We start from the raw sequence: 17,648 nt of genomic DNA on the forward strand, positions 1-17,648 counted from the left end.
CAAACAAAGCAGCAATTGAAAACCTCACTTAAGGTTACCAAAACAAAAATATTAAACAAAAATTTAGAAAGCCAGTTACACACACACACACACACACACACACACATACATGCATGCATGTATATATTTATTTTTTAACTGGATTTATCTCAGGAATGCAAGCATAACTTTACAGTAAAAAGATCTTTAATGTAATTCATGATGGTAGAATAAATAAAAGAAGCTATTTGATCCATTTGATCAGATACAGAAAAATCAATGATATAAATCAACATACCTTCACAAAACAACAACAAAAAATAATCTAGGTAGAGAAGAAACTTCTTCAACCCAATAAAGTATATTTACCAAAAGCACAGAGTAAATAGCATTATACTTAATAATAAAACATTTAAAGTATGCACTCTATCACTATTTCTAGTCAACCAATATACTGGAAATTCTAGCCTTAGCAGTAAGACAAGAAAGAATATGGGGTGCCTGGGTGGCCCAGTCGGTTAAGTGTCTGTCTTTGGCTCAGGTCATGATCCCATGTTGGGCTCCCTGCTCAGCAGGAAGTCTGCTTCTCCCTCTCCGTCTGCCCCACCCCCCTGCTTGTGCTCTCTCTCGCCCCCCCAAATAAATAAATAAATAAGATCTTTAAAAAGAGAAAAAGAGGGGCACCTGGGTGGCTCAGTTGGTTAAGCGACTGCCTTCGGCTCAGGTCATGATCCTGGAGTCCCGGGATCGAGTCCCGCATCGGGCTCCCTGCTCAGCAGGGAGTCTGCTTCTCCCTCTGACCCTCTTCCCTCTCGTGCTGTCTCTCATTCTCTCTCTCTCTCTATCAAATAAATAAATAAAATCTTTAAAAAAAAAAATAAATAAATAAAATAAAAAAATAAATAAAAAGAGAAAAAGAGGGTGCCTGGGTGGCTCAGATAGTTGAGTGTCTGCCTTCGGCTCAGGTCATGATCCCAGGATCCTGGGATCAAGTCCCACATCAGGATCCCTGCTCCTTGGGGAGGCTGATTCACTCTCTGCCTCTCTCGCTCTCTGTGTGTCTCTCATGAATAAATAAATAAAATCTTCTAAAAAAAAGAGAGAGAAAGAATATGTAAAAGAATTTTAAAAGAAATTAAAAAGTATTATTATAGATTATATGGTTACATAGAAAATCTAAGAGAACCAACAGACAAGTTTTAGGATGAATAAAAGAGTTCAGGTGTATTTCTGGATATATAACCAATATACATATTTTATTTTATTTTATTTTATCTTATCTTATTTTATTTTATTTTTAAGTAGGCTCCATGACCAATGTGGGGCTTGAAATCACGACCCTGAAATCAAGAGTCACATGCTCCACTGACTGAGCCAGCCAGGCGCCTTCCTCCCCAGTATACATATTTTAAAACTGTATTCCTAAACATGAGCAGCAAATAGTTTGAAGCTATAATTTTTTTAAAAAACCCATCCATAGTAGCAACTAAGAATGTTTACCTGAAGCATGTACCTAAGCATAGATTTAACAAAAATGTACTGTTTTATGAAGAAAATTATAAAATTTTATTGATAAACATTAAATGAAGAAATCTATATTCATGTATGGGAAGACTCAATATTATAAAGATGTCAATTTTGTATATATCAATCAATAAATTCAATGTAATTCCAATTAAAATACCACAGAGTTTCTCAAGTATTTTAATAAGGTGATTTTAAAAGTCAAGAACAAAAGATCGACAATGGTCAAGACACTTTTGAAGTAGAAGAACAAGAGGGAGATTTACCCTACTAGATCCCAAGAATTATTACAAAGGTATAGTAACTGAGTATGTGAGGGATTGGTGGAAGACAGACAAATAGAACACAGAGAGTCTGGACATACACACAAACATCTGTGACAGAAGTGACCACAGATCAGTGAAGGAAAGGATAGACTAACAGATCTATGACCCCGGGACCAAATAAAATTGGCTCACCACTCCATATAAGATACAAGAATAAAAAGATTTAAGTGAGAAGAGCGAAACTCTACAACCTGCAGAAGAGAATATAGGGGCATATGGGAAAGACTTGAAGTAGAACTGCTTCGCACAACTTAAGGAGATGATGCCATGCACAATTGGTGCTCCAGGGGGCGCCATTCTCGTGGAACAGAAAGTGATTGCCGGAAAGCCGTCAAGTGGATCACAGAAATACCAATTAAGGAAGGGAAAGATTTTTTCAAAAAGATATAAAATCACAAATTATAAAGGGAAAAAGTGATCAATTTGACGACATTAAAATTATAAATGTCTGTAATGTAAGCGGTGAGGCTGGAATTTAAACCCAAACAAAAAGGAGCTGACGAAAAGGCTGAGAAGTGGTGTGCACAGTAACTATAAAAAGAAAATCCAAAGAATAAAAACATTTTGGTTATTTTTTTCAGTGTCTTTCAGGTGGACCCAATATTACTGCTATCAAAAAGGTGTATTATCGTGAGACAGGCATTAAGTCATGTAGGGTACTATGTATTCTATCAGGAAACCCCAACTCAGCTGGCTTAAATAATAAGAAAAGTTAGGGCAGGGTCTCTGTCCAGTACCACAGGGCCCCAGCTCTGCTTCTGTCTTGACTTCCCCTCATCTGGCTGAGCTTTGTCCTATGCTGGAAGCAAGATAGCAACAGGAGTTCCAAGCATCACATTTAGAGGCAATAACATCCAGAGAAGGAACTACTTACTTAATCTCTTCTTTTTTTTTTTTTAAAGATTTTATTTATTTATTTGAGAGAGAGAGAATGAGAGATAGAGAGCACGAGAGGGAAGAGGGTCAGAGGGAGAAGCAGACTCCCTGCTGAGCAGGGAGCCCGATGCGGAACTCGATCCCGGGACTCCAGGATCATGACCTGAGCCGAAGGCAGTCGCTTAACCAACTGAGCCACCCAGGTGCCCTTACTTAATCTCTTCTAACAGGTTTTTTTTTTTTTTTAATTGAGAAACATTTTCTAGAAGTCCCTTGGGAGACTTTCCTTCAAAATGTATCGGTCTGAATTGAGTCACAATTTTGTTCCTAAAGCCATCCCTGCCAAGGGATGTGAGAGAAACATAACTGGTTTAGTAAAGCATATGGCATTGTGGAGGAAGGTGGATGCCTCCTTAAAGTCTGGTGCTTTTAGGAAGGAAGAAGGAGAGGAATGGATGTTAATGAGGCAATCAGAATCTGTCCCATTCATAAAGCTTCACTCTGAGCACAATGAAATATTCCTCTACTTCCCCCTTGTTCTGATTCTACCTCTACTCAGAACCATCTGAATGATAATTAACCTGTCTCCAGGCTTCTTGATACCAGGAAAGTGGTGTCAGAGTATGTTGGTCACTGGAAACTTCTACTTCTAATATGAAACTTAAAAACTGGTATTTTGGTGTAGGGTTGGGAATTTTCCGTTCCTGTGATTTTTACTATTTCCAGAAGGTTCTATAAATGAAACTATACAGGATATACCCTTTTGAGTCCGGCTTCTTGCCCTTAGCATAATGTATTTAAGAGTCAAGCATGTTGCTGCTATGTCAGTATTTCATTCCTTTTTATTGCTGAGTAAAATTTCATAGTGAGGATGTATCCAAGTCTGTTTATCCACCCATCAGTTGAAGGTCTTTGGGGTTGTTTCCAGTTAGGGGCAATTATGAATAAAGCTGCTACAAACTCATGTGGAAGTTGTGTGAACATAAATTTTCACGTCTCTTGGGAAAATACCTAAGTATAGAATTGCTGGGTCATATGGTGAATGTATGTTTGATGTTACAAGCGTCTGATAAATTGTCCAGGGATTTTTAAATTTCAACTTGAGGATGGTCTGGGAATCATCACCTTAACCAAATGATCATACTTAATATGAACTAAGAATGAGACAACTTCATATTTTGTCTTCCTATTGTAATGTGTTAGGAAATACACAGCATCCCCTATGACATATTCTTGGCAAAATTATTACCCTGAATCTAATCAAGTTTCTAGACCTAATTTTCAGACTACAAGAAATACAGGAAAATCAAGAAAAGAGTTACAACTGAGCCAAGCAAGCACCTGAAATAGCTGAAAAAATTTAATTAAAAAAACTAAATTACTGTATTTTTTTCATTTCTGTAAGTTCTATTTTTATTTCAAATCTGGTTAATCATTTTTTAAAAGATTTTATTTATTTATTTATTTATTTATTTATTTATTTGTCAGAGAGAGAGAGGGAGAGGGAGCACAAGCAGGGGGAGCTGCAGGCAGAGGGAGAAGCAGACTCCCCGCTGAGCAAGGAGCCCGATGCAGGGCTCAATCCCAGGACCCTGGGATCATGATCTGAGCTGAAGGCAGATGCCTAAGCAACTGAGCCACCCGGGTGCCCCAATTTTGAGGCTTTCTGAATCACACAAGTGATATGAATTTGGGCTGCAAATCAACATGTGGGAGCTGGTCTGGGGCTACATGTCCTCACAGACAGCCCCCACTCTCCATTACCCATCTCCAAGGCAAGTTTCCCTGGAGCCCCATGGTGATGGGAGGCAGAAAGGGTATTTATTTCTGGTTCTCTCTCTCTTACCAGAGGGGGCCTAGTGTTATGGGGAATGTTTCATATGTTTTATGGACCAAATTATGTCCACCTCCCTGCCCAATTCACATGTTGAAGTTCTGACTCTTAGTACCTCAGAATGTGAGTGCATTTGGAGACAGGGACTTTAAAGAGGCGATTAAATTAAATGAGACTGTTAGAGTGGGTCATAATCCAATCTGACTGGTTTTCTATATGAAGAGGAAATGTGGACACAGAAGGATACACCAGGGATGCCCATGCACAGAGGAAAGACCATGTGAGGGCACAGGGAAAAGGCAGCCCCATCTGCAAGCCAAGGAGAGAAGCCTCAGAATTAAACCAAACATGCCAACATCTTGACCTTTGATTTCCAGTCTCTGGGACTGTAAGACAATAAATTTCTGTTGTTTAAGCTCCCCAGTCTGGGGTATTTGGTTATGGTAGTCCTAGCAAACGAATGCAACTCCCCACCTTGCATGGCCCTGGCCTTTGACTTCTTTATTCCACACCCCAAGGGAATGTGAAAGTTGTAGCTCAAATGGGCCAGATTTGGCATATGCTCTCAAAGAAAGGACACTTCATTGTTCCTTTTCCTTTCTGAGATTCTACATTCTCTTTGACTTTAGCCCAACAATTCCTTACTATCTTTTGTCAGCTCTTCAGTGGTTTTAAGAAGTTTTGTTTCAAGGGCTCCTGGGTGGCTCAGTTGGTTGGGCGACTGCCTTCGGCTCAGGTCATGATCCTGGAGTCCTGGGATCAAGTCCCGCATCGGGCTCCCTATTTGGTGGGGAGTCTGCTTCTCCCTCTGACCCTATTCCCTCTCATGTGCTCAATCTCTCTCTCTCAAATAAATAAATAAATTTTTTTTTAAAAAGAAGTTTTGTTTTAAAACAGTATCCAGGATTTATCCAAATACCTCTCTCCACAGACCAGCTTTGCGGGAACTGTAACTCCTTCGTCATGGTGAGGAGTTAATGTAAAGACATCCACAGTCCCAGTACTGGAAGACTTCAAGAAGGAAGGAGGAAGGGAAGAGAGGGAGACAGGTGGAGAAAGAAGGAGGGGAGAGAGCAGAAAAGAGGGAGGAGGAGAGAGAGGGAGAGAGAGCTGGGCAGGTGGAGAGAAAGGAGAGAAGCCAAGACAGAGCAGATCAAACATGAGATATGAAGAACAGAGAAAAGCAAAGGACAACTTCCAAACTTCAAGCCCAGGAGAAGAAAGAATGGTGGTTTCCATCAAGAAGTCTAGAAGAAAAGTGAATTTTCAGAGAAAATGACCACGAGTCCTGTTTAGAGTGATAGTAAGACATCAAAGGGTAAGACAGGAATAACATTTTTAGTTAAATGAGAGCCACCATATAGTAAGTATAAATCTTAGTGCACAAACTTACAGAACAAAATATAGAATTTTATTTTCCCATAACTCCATTTAATTTTTATTATTTCCAGACCAGGGGATCTTTCTGTAGTCCAGAGGTAGAGTAGCCTGGTAACTAATCATCAGTCGATCTCCCAGATCTATAGTCCATGCCCTGAGAGTTTTCTTATTTTTTTTAAAAGATTTTATTTATTTATTTATTTATTTATTTATTTATTTATTTATTTATTTGAGAGAGAGAGCACAAGCAGGGGGAGTGGCAGGCAGAGGGAGAAGCAGGCTCCCCACTGAGCAGTGAGCCCCATGTGGGTCTCCATCTCAGACCCTGGGATCATGACCTGAGCTGAAGGCAGCCACTTAGCCGACTGAGCCACCGAAGCGCCCCTTATTTTTGCTTTTATTTACCACCCTGAGGCCTAGGTTTTAAAATTCAGAAGCCAAGCATTGACTCCTTTTTTTTTCCTGCTTCCTACTTTGTCTCGGTGTTAATTAGGAATGGTTTTGGCTGTCCATAGCAGAAAACTTGAATACTGGTGGCTTGAGTACTAGGGAGTTGTTTCTCTTACACAACAAGATGTCCAGAAGCAGGCAGGCTGGTACTGGTTTGGTGGAGACAGGGCTGATAACCCTTGGCCTTTTTCGCATACTCGCAAGATACCTTTTGCTGCTCCAGACATCACATCTATGTTTGAGGCAGGAGGAAAGGGAAAGGCAAAGCAAAAACTTTCCCAGAAACCCCGAGCAGATGTTGGTGTTTTTCTCATTGGCCATGATTATGTTATAGGGCACAATTGCAGAAAATGACTTCTCATCAAAAGTCCCTGACCTTCATGATGATGGGACCTGAGTATTTGTCCCAAATTAGATTCCACAACGTAAGAACTCTCAGACTTCTGAGCCAAAGTCATGAAAGGCACTGCACCTTGCTCCACCTTGCTCCCTCTTGGATCACTTGCTTGGTGAAAACCAGCTGCCATGTCATGAGAACACCCAAGCAGCTCTGTGGAGAGACTTACTCGGCAAAGAACTGAGGCCTCCTACCAATAGCCAGCACTGACTGACCTGCAAGCCTCAGTCAAGGCTTTATTATTTCAGTCGAGCCATTATTATTACTTTTTAAGATTTTATTTATTTATTTGAGAGAAAGAGAGACAAAGATAGCGAGAGAGAGCACGAGCTGGGAGGAGAGGGAGAAGCAGGCTCCCTGCACTGAGCAGGAATCCCGCTGCGGGGCTCCATCCCGGGCCCCTGGGATCATGACCTGAGCTGAAGGCAGATGCTTAACCAACTGAACCACCCAGGTGCCCCTCAGTCAAATCTTTAGATGACTGAAGCCCCGACGGCCATCTTGATGAGAGCCCTAGACAGAACCACCCAGCTAAGCCACTCCAGAATTTCTGACCCACAGAAACTATGTGAGATAATAAATGTTTACTGTCATTTTAAGTCACTAAGTTTCAGGTAGTTTGTTACATAGCAATCGATAACTAATATATTGCTTCTGGGCTCCTCAGAATTCTTAGGTAAGCCTGGATCCAAGGAGATTTACTCCCCTGCAACCATTTGAATGATACCTCTTTGTTATCCCCTAAATAGCCTTCCCACTGGAATTTTGGTTCCATTCCTTGCACTCCCCAAAGATGTGGACTTCCTCCGAGCTGGGTGAGTCCTCTGATGGGCCTCGTACTCCTAGAAGGAAGAGTGGGGCCATTGATCCCATTCAAAGGCCACAGAAGCCTGATGTTTCAGCCATGCCATCTGCCTTCTTCCTTCTCACACTGCATAGGCCAGTCTCAGGGCCTAGGCTATCTACCTAAGAGTGAAGAGGTGTACTCACCAAACTGGGTATGGGGAGACTCTCTGGTTATTTTCTGGCTTCTGAGACAGTGTCTTCTCCAAGGCCTGACTTAGTTTCTGCATTAATAGTTGTTTGGGAATTTAGGAATTGTCCATTTTAACCACCAAGTAGTAGAGAGGCAGAAAGAGAGAGAGAGAGAGAGAGAGGTGTTTGCACTTCCCTAAACTTATAGCAGCAATCCTAAGGTCCTAAATAATTCCTCATAATTCCACCCCTGGGTTCTGGGAGCTAGACAGTGCTGTAGAGACTAGCCTCATCCTCCAAAACTCAGTTCTCCCCACACATCCAGGCCACCATTTTTATAGCAGATTAAGAGGTGTGCCAGTTTGGGAAAGGTTTTTTGGGCTTCTCTACTCTGGCAGCTGGGGTAGGTGCCATTGAAATTTCCCTTCTTTTCCTAAAAAGAGGCTCAATATTTTAGAAATTCACCCTGACGCAAGGGTATTATGGTGGCTGTATTAGATTCCTAGAGCTGCTGTAACAAAATGCCACAAGCCGGGTGGCTTTAAAAAACAGAAATTTATTTTCTCACAGTTCTGGAGGCTTAGAAGTCCAAAATCAGGGTGTCAGCAAGATCACACTTTCTTGAAGGTTCTAGGGAAGAATGTTTTCCATGCCTTATTTTAGCTTTTAGTGTTAGTCATGTCAATGCCAGTCATTGGCATTTCTTGGCTTACAGCTCTATAACTCCAATCTCTACCTCTGTCGTTACATGGCCTTCTTCTTATAAGGACATCCATCATATTAGATTAGGGGTCCACCATAATCCAATCTGACTTCATATTAACTAATTACATATGCAATGACCCTAGTTCCGCCTAAGGTCACATTCTGAGGGACTGCGGGGTTAGGACTTGAATATATCCTTTTTTTAGGGGAGACACAGTTCAACCCATAACAATGACCTTACTTATCTTTGATTTAGGATATTTATTTATTTATTTATTTATTTATTTAAGATTGTATTTATTTTTTGACTGAGAGAGACACAGCGAGAGAGGGAACACAAGCAGGGGGAGTGGGAGAGGGAGAAGCAGGCTTCCCGCTGAGCAGGGAGCCCAGTGCGGGGCTCGATCCCAGGACCCTGGGATCATGACCTGAGCAGAAGGCAGTCGCTTAACGACTGAGCCACCCAGGCGCCCTTGATTTAGGAAATTTAATCATGAAGGCGAATGCTAACATGGGAGCCCTCACCCTCCCTTATCAATCATTCTGTGTCTGTCTAGGGAATCTCCTCATTCTCTAGGACTCTCTCATGCTCCTTCTCATCACTCTCCACTGGTATTTCTGAATCGGCAAAGGCTGCTGAGGGGTTGCCTCAGCTCTACACACCAAATTTCCAAACAGATCACAGCCTCTGTCTCAGGATGACTTGGCTCTAATCCTGGTCTAGGGTTAATATTCAGTCTTCGAGCAGATATAGGCTACCCCAGAATTCTAAGACTTCCTGGATGAGCCCCACAAATAGCCAATACTGATCATGAACCAGAAAGGTTGTACACTAGCATTACTCCTCTATAATTCAATTCAGTTTCTACCAGGAGTTCCTGTCTTCTGGGGTGGCAAAATTCAGTTTCACTTAAGTTACTAAGTTGATTTCCTCATGCTTTACCTAAATTGTGTCTAAGTTCTACGGGGTCTTGCATTAAGCCCCTGGGGGGATGCATGTGGTCCTTGCTTGTCATCTCTTCACACCAGCATCTCTGAGATATTGGCACAGCCTTGTTTAGTGTTCCCCCAGACACCATGGGGTTCTCCCTTGTTCCCATCTGCAGGATTTCTTTGGGTCCAAAGACCATCTGGGCTACATGTCTGCATCACCTTTGAGCACACGGGAAGTGTTTTCCTGCTCCCATCCCGCAAATGGAGCAAGGGAAGCTCTAAGGTTGTCTCTTCTATTTCCATGTTTTTTGAAACATGTTTCTGAGACATGTAGGGGTCTGGGGCAAAGGGTCTCTCTCTCTAAGGACACATATTACCTGCACTTGTAATACTTCTCCTTATCCCCCTCTACCAGCCCAGAGATTCCTTATTTAGTCCTAGAACAGGGAATCCTATCTTATTCATGTTGGGGGGGGGGATTTATTCCCCTCTATCCTCTTAGTTCTTGTACTAGGACCATGTAAATTAAACAGACAAAAAAACAGATTAATGAGAGGGGAAAAATAGTTTATTTACATATGCAACACACATACGTGCTAGAGAACTTAGTGATGAGTAACTCATATGAGGGGTTAGAATTTACGGCTTATATACCGTCTTAATCGGTAAAGAAGAGTGGGAAGAGAGGCACTTAAAGGAAGTTAAATGACTTTTTAGAAAGATTAAAAAATGGGGCACCTGAGTGGCTCAGTCGGTTAAATGTCTGCCTTCAGCTCAGGTCATGATCCCGGGGTCTTGGGATTGAGCCTCGCATCAGGCTCCCTTCTTAGCAGGGAGTCTGCTTCTCCCTCTCCCACTGCCCCTCTCTTTCTTTCTCTTTCTCTCTCTCAAATAAATAAATAAATAATCTTTTAAAAAATAAGTAATTAAAAAAAGAAAGATAAAAAATGAAAAATGTTTGGGTTTGGGGCACCTGGGTGACTTAGGTGGTTAAGCATCTGCCTTCAGCTCAGGTCATGATCTCAGGGTCCTGGGATTGAGCCCCACATCGGGCTCCCTGCTCAGTGGGGAGTCTGCTTCTCTCTCTGCCGCTTCCCCTGCTTGTGCTCCGTCTCCCTCTCTCTCTCAAATAAATAAAATCTTTAAAAAAAATGTTTGGGTTTCCAGGGGAACAAATAGGAGATAAGAAAGTTGTAATAATGCTTGTCTATACCATTATGAGTGGTCTTTCTGTTTCTTTCAGGGCCATAAAATTTCCCTGAAAAGGAATTTGGGGTAGGTTTTGTTCTTATTCTCCCTTTTGGGAGTAAATCTTCCCTGAAGAGGTATTTATGGTGGCCTTAGTTCCCAGATGTTGTTGCTTTTAGTCACATAAGAAGCTCTGAGAAGGCTATTTTTCTGCAGTTGTTGAATCTCAAATGTCTTCAGCTTAAAATAATCTTTATATTAAGTGGCATATTTTGGGGTGGCATATTCTGATCTCCCTCACTCAGCATTAGGTATTCTTACAAATTTATTGTTCTCGTGTTGAGTTCTCTCTGGGGGCTAGATTTTTAGACTTGAAAGCCTAAAACTAACTTCTTTTTCCTCTATTATTTCCTAGGTGAACTTTTCCTGAAGAAATGAATGTCAAGGGGCGCCTGGGTGGCTCAGTCATTAAGCATCTGTCTTCAACTCAGGTCATGATCTCAGGGTCTTGGGATCGAGCCCTGCGTTGGGCTCCCTGCTCCGTGGGAAGCCTGCTTCTCCCTCTCCCGCTCTCCCTGCTTGTGTTCCCTCTCTCGCTGTATCTCTCTCTCCGTCAAATAAATAAAATCTTAAAAAAAAAAAAGAAATGAATGTCAAATAGCCTCGATGACTACATGTGACCAAATAATTCAAGGACAAAATAAAATATTGGTTCCTACCTCAAAAACTGATCCTGCCATACATATGCTGTATCACTGCACCTTCTCAGCAATCCTGTGAGGAAGGGTTTATTGTCTGTTTCACAGTTGAGGAAACACTCCAAGAAGTTAGGGCTTCACAGCTAGAAAGTAAATTTGAATCCACATCTATCTGATTCTAGAACTCTATTCTTGTCACTTCACCATAAACTATGTATCGGCCTTCGGAAGTGTAACCTGAAGGCTCCAGGCCTTATCAGCCGGGAGGTGCAAATGGGGTTACATTAGCACTTACCCAGGTCAGTTGCTCACACAGGATCTCAGCCCCTTCAAAATGTCTCCCGAGGAGATTCTAGTAGATGTACAAGAACAAGTTTACGAAGTATGGCTGCTATCTTGGCTCCTCTCCGTGGCCCGGAGAACTAACACAGAACTGATGCTCCTGCTGCCTGCTGTACCAGGAATAACGACCCAGCAGTCTCGGGGCTTCTGCCAGCATCCGTGAGACAGTAATAGGCTCACTTTTGAGCTTGTAAGTAGGGTCAAATCACATCACAGACCGGACCCCAGGCACAGGCTGGTGGCCAGGTGCGACGTGGTCGCAGCCACATGGAGCAGCTGGGAGCCCAGGTTGAACCAGTTGCAGCAGTGGCTGGAATAAGAGGCAGGTAAAGCCAAGGGAATCCAAAGAGATGATGACATGTCCCTACTACGTTTCTCTCTCCCCAGATCTTGGGCAGCCGCCCTCCCTGCTCACTCTCAACTGAGAACGTGAAAACTGGAGCCATTAGGCAAGAACTCCATTGACCTGGAGCCACTCCACGCACAGATATGGCTGTGTCGCTTGACTCATCCTGTCTCCTCGCATGACAGAAAAGCCAGCTCTCCTCCTGCTCAAGATCTGTCCCTTCTTTTGCCTATGTGTGTGGAGCACAACGTTCCTTCTCAACGGGACCCTCTCCACTGGCACTTAAATGTGCCCAGGTGCCCACCCTTCCCACCATAGCTACACACTAATCACTCCCCACCTCCTTTCAGAACAAAACTTCCCTACGTTGTTGTCCATACAACCACCTCCGTTTTTCTACCCTCCTACTCCCTTCAGAACCACTCCGTTTGGAATTCTGCTCACATTGCACCCAGTCTGCTGTTACTAGGGTCACCCAAGACCTCAAAGTTGCTAATTCCTATAGATGTTTATCAGTTTTTGTCTCAACTGAATTTTCGGTAGAATTCGGCATTTGCTTACTCCTCCTTCTTAGAACAGTCTCACTCTTAGCCTCCGAGGTACCACGCCTGCTGATTTTCCTCCTACCTCTCTGGCCCTCCTGCCCTCTCTCTCCTCTGGGTGTGTTCTTCCCTGGTAGCCATTCACTGTGCCCTCAGGCCTGCCCAGGCCCATCCCCGTTTTCCTTTGTACCACAGGAAATCTTACCATCGCCGGAGCTTTAAGCACCAGAAATAAATGTGACTTACACATTTCAGGTGTTATATAAATATATTAAATCCTTTTATTTATTTTATATAATTTATATTTAGCAAGGCAGCACATTTTGCGCCTCCTGGGTGGCTTGGGTGGCTAAGTCTGTTGAGCATCTGACTCTTGATCTCAGCTCAGGTTCTGATCTCAGGTTGTGAGTTCAAGCCCCACATTGTGCTCTGTGCTGAGCGTGGAGCCTACTTAAAACACACACACACACACACACACACACACACACACACACACACACACACACACCAAAAAAACAAGGCAGCACATTTTACTTGAAAGAACTGGGCTTTAGACTCTGATCTGGATATAAATTCTGACTTTTTCCACTTACTGTCAGAATCCCCTTGGGAAGTGTCAACCGCCTGGGTCTCAGGTTCTTCCTCTATAAAATGGGGCATACCATCCCCCTTACCAGGTGTCTAGAACAGCACACAATCCTTTCCTTTTTTTTCCTTCGAAACTGAATCTTCACTTACTCCCTTTCTGAACAGAAGAGAGTCAAAAGTCCAATCTGTAGATTCAAGCAGTCCTCCGTTCAAATCTTTACTCTGCCTCATTCTTTCTGACTTTGGGCAAATTACTCAATCTCTGTAACTTTCCTTCATCTGTAAAATAGGCACAATAATAGTATCTACCTCACGGAATTGTTGAAAGGATTAGATGAGATGTTAGGCACGTAGCACAGTACCTAGCCCTTGGCTAGTTTTCAATAAATGTTAACTCTTAGAGATATTATCTCATACGTTTAGGCAGTCATATTTCAGTTTTGAGTGCCTGAAACTCTAGAATTGTCCCCAAACAAGATGTAATTTAGAAGTGATGAATGAATGATTAACTTGAGGAAGTTGGCACATGTTTTACCAAGGATAATAATAGAATAAGTTAGACTCCTGGATATGACTCATAGGAGTATCATAATCCAAAACTCAAACATTTGAGGCCTGTAATTGGGGCTTTTTTTTTTACATATGAAAATTTAATTTTTTAATTTTATTTATTTATTTTAAGTAAGCTCTATGCCCAATGTGAGGCTCAAACCCATGGCCCCTAGATCAAGAGTCAAAGGCTCTACCAACTGAGCCAGGAAGCCACCCCAATAAGCTATTTTTTTATAGTGAGGGTGGAGGAAGCTAATAGCTTCTGAATTTAACATTTTTACCTTTATAACCCAAAGTATGTGCTATTAGTAGTGCTGTCCTTGACTAATGTCCAAGTTATAATAAAGACCAATACACCCAAAGATCACATGATGTCTCTCTTCCTTGATACTGCTCCTGCATCCCTCCCCACCCAGAGCCCCAATACCATAAGGGGCATAAATGGGAAAGGTGTTTTGAAAAGCAAAGACAATTCTGGAGAGAGTGACTTGAGGGGGAGAATGGATGCTGGCATCATCCCAGGCAAAGTCTCTCTTCAACAGCATTTCCAGAAAAGCTCTGAATTTTTTTTTCTTTAAGTAGGCTCCGCGCCCAGCATGGAGGCCAAGGTGGGGCTTGAACTCACACCCCGGATATCAAAATCTGCGTTGAGAGCAAGAGTAGGACGCTTAACCGACTGAGCCACCCAGGCACCCTTATTCTGAATTTTAATTTGCCTTTAAATACCTGAAAATTTGTCATTGAAATGAACAAAAAAATATTTTGGACACAATAAGTCGTCACATAATTGTACAGGTGACTAGGGGTGCCTGGGTGGCTCAGTCAGTTAAGCATCCAACTCTTGGTATGGCACAAGTTGTGATCTCAGGGTTGTGAGATGGGCTCCTAGTAGGGCTCCGAGGGGGTCAGCTTGAGATTCTCTCCCTTTGCCCCTCCCCCACTCACGGGCACACACGCTCTCTCTTTCTCTCTCCCCATCTCTAAAATAAACAAATCTTAAAAATAAACCAATAGTACATGTGAATAGGTGCCCTCTCCTCCTCACTACTGGTTAAAAATAGCTAAAATGAGGGATGGCAGAGAAAGCAGAAGAAATATATGACAGTCTCCAAATGTAAAATGAAACTGTCATTTACTAAGATCTGCAGACAGGATGGAGAAACAGGTGAGGTTCAGTTCTCTTAATTATTACCTTAAAATTACAAGCTTTAAAAAAATGTCCTTTATTAAGAACAAATATGTGGAATGAGTATAATAACTTCAGGAAGTCATAAAGATTTTATTTTCCTGGGATACCTGGGTGGCTCAGTCAGTTAAGCACTTGCCTTCGGCTCAGGTCATATAATCCAAGGGTCCTGGGATAGAGTCCTGCATTGGGCTCCCTGCTCAGCGGGGAGCCTGCTTCTCCCTCTCCCTCTGCCTGCCACTCCTCCTGCTTGTGCTCTCCCTCTCTCTCTCTCTGACAAATAAATAAATAAAATCTTTCCAAAAAAAAAGATTTTTTTTTCCTCCCTGTTAACTATTTTCCTCTGTGGTTCAGGGATCTCTTGAGACACAGGGGAGCATATGGGAACTATGCTAAGGGTCGAGTGACCCATAGGAACCAATGGGCATGGGTTACAGATTTCATGGACTAATTTTTTTAAATTGAGATATTAATTAATTAATTAAAATTGAGATATAGGAACGCCTGGGTGGCTCAGTTAGGCATCTGCCTTCAGCTCAGGTCATGGTCTGGGGTCCTGGGATGGAGTCCCACATCTGGCTCCTTGCTCAACGGGGAGCCTGCTTCTCCCTCTCCCTCTGCCCCTCCCCCTTGCTCATGCTGTCTTTCTCTCTCTCTCAAATAAATGAATTTTAAAAAATAAAAATAGGGGCACATGGGTGGCTCAGTCGGTTGAGCATCTTCCTTCAGCTCAGGTCATGATCTCAGGGTCCCGGGATGGAGTCCCATGTCGGGCTCTCTGCTCAGTAGGGAGTCGGCCTCTCCCTCTCTCTCTGATCCTCCTCTGCTTGTGCTCTCCATCTCTGTCTCAATAAACAAAATCTTAAAAAATATGAAAATAAAAATAATAAAATAAAGATATAATTTACATGCAGTAAAATACATACATTTTAAGGGCACTGTTCAATGAGTTTGCAAGATATGGAACATTTCCATGATTTTCAGTAGCCGGGGTGCTTCCTAGTCTAGTTAACAGTACCACTCAGGGACCTGGCAAGAGATAGATGGCTCAGTTAAAACTAGATAATTTGAGAAGAGGGATTATTTATAAAGGCGTGGGCATGGTGTGGGGAAAGCACAAGATGGTTCCTTGTAGCAATGCCAGAGAGCTGTTACCGCTCCCAGACCAGAAGGGTGGAGAGGAGGGAGCAGCTACCAGCCTCGGGAAAGGGAGGCTGTGTAGTGAGCACCTCCTTACAGGAGCTAGGACTCAGGGGAGCGGTGCAGCCAGCCAGACCAGCGTGACCCTGCAAAGGGGTGAGGGAGATAACTACTCCAATCATGCCCTCCTCTCCCTCTTATTTTCTGCTAAATACAATTCAACTAGAAGTCAGAGGGTAAGCAAGGCCCCTTACAGGTGATGATCTTCTTGGGGCATTCCTAGGACAAGAGTGAAAAGAGGAATCTGGAAGGGTCATCAGAAAATGTGTTACAATGATAAGTGAGTTTAAGGAAAAAGGAGCAAGACCTCTTGTGGGAAGGTTTTTTGGGGGAGTGGCAAATGGGAAGGAAAGGCCATTTCAAACTCCGCAGTTTCTCGGGTCATATGATCTATGTGGGTTAACGACTGACGCATAACAATGTAATCACGGTGTCTTCAAACAACAGCACACAGATTACTACACAGTCAGAAGCTGGGCACCGCTTAGCTACATTTTCTGCCTGGGGTCTCACAAGCTGCAATGGAGGTGTTGGTGGGGGCTGGGTTCTCATCTGGAGGCTCCACTGGGGGCAGGAGCTGCTTCCCTGCTTGTGTGGTTGTTGGCAGCATACTTCTCTGTAGTACAGAGAACTTCAGTCTTTGCGGGCTGTTGGTTTGAGACTGTCCTCAGCACCTAGAGGCCACTCACACTTCCTTGCTATGTGAGCTTCCCCAGTATGGCTTCAAACCCTCTTTGCTACGACAGCCAACCTGGGGAGCTAAACAGGTGTAGTGGATCTGGAGAGTGTCATTGGGCAAGAAGGGGAAACGCCAAGGGGTCCTAGAGGTGGCAGATCTCAGAGAAACATCAGCAAGCATTCATTTTCAGGTGAGGGCCCCTGTGGGCCGAGGAACTCCTGTGTGCAGGTCTGGGAACAAACAGGGCCAGGCATAAGCATTGTAGGGGGAGGCAGGGGGAGGCAGGGAGAGGTAGGGGGAGGCAAGTAGAGAGGAAAGTTGAGAAAATTACAGTCTAGTGGTGGCGAATTTGAGAGGGAATCCCTTTAGAAAGCAGAGGCAGTATCCTTGGTAGCAGCTACTGTGATTGCAGGAAAGGAAGGAGTCAGAGACAAGAGACTGCCAGAAACAGACTGGGATTCTAGTTTGTATGGGAAAATAACAAGAATAGCCAGGATATTGTGAGAAAAAAAGAGCAATGAGGGGTGACTTGCTGTATCATAAAACTTCAGTAGTTAAAACAGTGTGCTATCAACACACGGATGGATAGCATGACAATGAAACAGAATAGGAAATCCAGATATAGACCCTAATATGTTTAGCATATGGTAAGTAGGCATCTCAGATTAGTGGCAATAATAGGCTTTTTAAAAAAACGTGATGGGAGGATGCCTGGCGGCTCAGTCAGAAGAGCCTGCAACTCTTGATCTCAGGGTCATGTGTTTTAGCCCCACACTGGGTGTAGAGATTAATAAACAAACAAACATTAAAAAATAGTGATGGGAAAACTGAATAAACAATGGGGGGGGGAGTTGGACCATACTTACTCCCTACACCAGGTTAAACATCCAATGAGTCAAAAATTGAAATGTATGGGCGCCTGGGTGGCTCAGTTGGTTAAGCGACTGC

This window comes from Callorhinus ursinus, unplaced genomic scaffold, assembly GCF_003265705.2.
Source record: "Callorhinus ursinus isolate GAN/ISIS: 27379988/994484 unplaced genomic scaffold, GSC_fseal_2.0 scaffold1, whole genome shotgun sequence".
In the NCBI taxonomy this organism is placed as follows: domain Eukaryota; kingdom Metazoa; phylum Chordata; class Mammalia; order Carnivora; family Otariidae; genus Callorhinus; species Callorhinus ursinus.